The sequence below is a fragment of the Budorcas taxicolor genome, chromosome 16 (genome assembly GCF_023091745.1).
Source record: "Budorcas taxicolor isolate Tak-1 chromosome 16, Takin1.1, whole genome shotgun sequence".
NCBI classification, from domain to species: domain Eukaryota; kingdom Metazoa; phylum Chordata; class Mammalia; order Artiodactyla; family Bovidae; genus Budorcas; species Budorcas taxicolor.
Window position 1 is genome coordinate 26,946,643 of NC_068925.1, and position 2,761 is coordinate 26,949,403.

Here is a 2,761-nt window from a genome sequence, read left to right on the forward strand (position 1 = left end):
CGATACTGTCTTGAATAGAAGTGATCAGAGTGGGCATCCTTGTCTTGTTCCTGAATTTAACAGGAAGGCTTTCAGGTTTTTACATTATTATGTTGGTTGTGGGTTTGTCAGAAATGGCTTTTGTTGAGATATGTTCTCTCTATAACCACTTTGGTGAGAGATGTTTATCATGAATGGATGTTGAATTTCATCAAATGCTTTTTCTGCACCTATTGAGATAATCAAGACTTTCCAGGTTGCTCAGTGGTAAAGAATCTGCCTGCCAATACAGGGGACAGAGGTTCAATCCCTGGGTCAGGAAGATCCCCTGGAGCAGGAAATGGCAACCCACTCCAGCATTCTTGCCTGAGAAATCCCATGGACAGAGGAGCCTGGGGGGTTACAGTCCCTGGGGTCACAAGAGTCAGACTCAGCTGAGTGACTGAGCATGCATTGAGATAATCGCATGGGTTTTGTCTTTTCTTTTATTAATGTGGTGTATCACACTGATTGGCCTGCATATGTTAAACCGTCCTTACAACTCCGGGGTGACTCCAACTTGATTCTATTATATGGTCTTTCTTATGTATTGTTGGATTCAGTTTGCTAAAATTCTGTTGAGCATTTTTACATTCATATGCATTAAACAGGGCCAGACCCACACATCTTTGAAGAAAGATTGTACAGGGGGAAAAGTGAGATAGAGTGAGCGCATATATTTGTTCCAAAGGTTAGATCGAGTCTCCCTGAACTGAAGCAAGATTTTCAGCCATCTTTTAACAAAATGATGCAGAGGCTAAGCCCCCCCTCGTTTCGTTGGTGTCTTCATCTGAGAAGCTAAAAGTGTGAAATGTCAGGGTTGGTTGGACCCTGAAATTCACTTTTTATCCTAGAGAGTGTGTGCAAAGAACGTCACCTGCCGTCTCAGCAAACAAGCGATGCTGTGGCCGTCCAGCCGTCAGCCGCGGCAGCCACCCCTGATGATGCACCCTCAGGGGAATTCAGGTTGGAGAAAAACAAGATACTGGCTCTAGATAGTTAAGATGCATATCTAAGGAGTAATTTCAATAAACCCAGACTCTTTTGCATCTTCCCATACATAGAAAAGCATTGAGATCTTTAACACGAGATGTCCATTTTTGTGTGTAATCAGCATTAATCTTTTGATGTTCAGCCATATGTTGTTCATCTGTTTTCAACGAAAACTCCTGTAAACCCTGGCTCCTCCCTTACCTCTTGGGAACAGTCACTCAGAGCTATCTGACAGGCTGCTATCCCGAGCTATAATCCTCAGTAAGCCTGCCAAATAAAATATAACTCTCAACTTTCATCCATGCAATTTTTTTCAGTCAGCAAGAGTGTTCATAAGAGCCTCAAAGGTAAGCGAAAGTAAAGCAGAGAAAAACCATGAGATGGGGTAAAGGAAGGTACGTGCGTGCGTGCATGCTCAGTCACTCAGCTGTGTCCAACTCTTTTTGACCCCATGGACTGTAGCTCACCAGACTCCTCTGTCCATGGGATTTCCCAGGCAAGAGTACCAGAGTGAATTGCCATTTCCTCCTTCAGAGGATCTTCCTTGTCCAGGAATCAAACTCATGTCTTCTGCATCTCCTGCATTGGCGGGCAGACTCTTTACCACTGAGACAACTGGGAAGCTAAGATAGCTAAGAGATGATCTAAAAATGGCCTTCAGAAAATGATGACCAGTGTTGTGCATCTTTAATAAAGAAGAAAAAAAAGAGAAAGAGACTCAAAGAGAGGTTTGGTGTATTTATATTAGGTTAGGTCACCCTATGAATGGAGATCACTAAAGAAAAAAATGGAATCTATTTCTTTGGAAGTCTAAAAAAATCTGTCCGGAATATATTCAACCTCATCTAAAGCAGGAATCACATGACCTCTAAAAGTCCTTAACAACCCTGGCATTGTTGGTTTTGTTCTGCTTAAGTCAAATTGCCTATACAGTTCTGGAGGCTTTGCAGAACTTGGAGAACTTCTTGAAGACAGGATCATTTCTTCTCTCACCTCTTTCTTTCCTCAAATACCTGGTTACAAGCCACCTATCCTCACTGGGGGCCCTAGAGGGAGGCAAGTTCACAGGAGGCAGACCGGGGCATTGGTTCAAGTCCAGCTGAACAGTGGACTGTCCCCTCACTGCTATGGTCTAGGGCACACTGCTTAACCTCACCAAGCCGCACTTTCCTCATCTTCAATATAAGTTATATGGCCACACACATGATGCAAAGTTTTGAGGTTTCAGAAAATGTGTATGAACTTAGCACACAACAGATAGGCACAATGGAATCACCTTTATTATGCTATTTTCCAGAGCAAAACAGTAGTCGCCGAAGGTACAGAATAGGACCTGCCCTTATTCAGACCCTGAGCTTCAGTGAGGGCAAAGAAGATGACCACTTTAGAAGGGGCTCCCCTTGGAAACTTGCCACTACAGACCTCCTCTTAGAGCTGGGAGGAAGCATGGGAGACACATGGTTCTTGAGGCAAACTGGTGAGGCACGTCAGATTTCTTAACACCAGCAAACATCAAGGGGCTCAAAGGATATATGTCCATTTGAGCCAGTGTTGACGTATCACTGTTGCCTACAAGCACTTACAAAGCAAGATGGAGACACGCAGTGGGATTTGAAGCAGGCTCACAGACTAGCGCACATGATTATCGAGGTGCCCCGACAAGGTGGGGATTGGTCCCCCCACAGAAGCAGACAAGGAGCATCCGTTCAGCTAGCAAGACTCGGGGAGCAGACAACCCGGCCACCCTAAC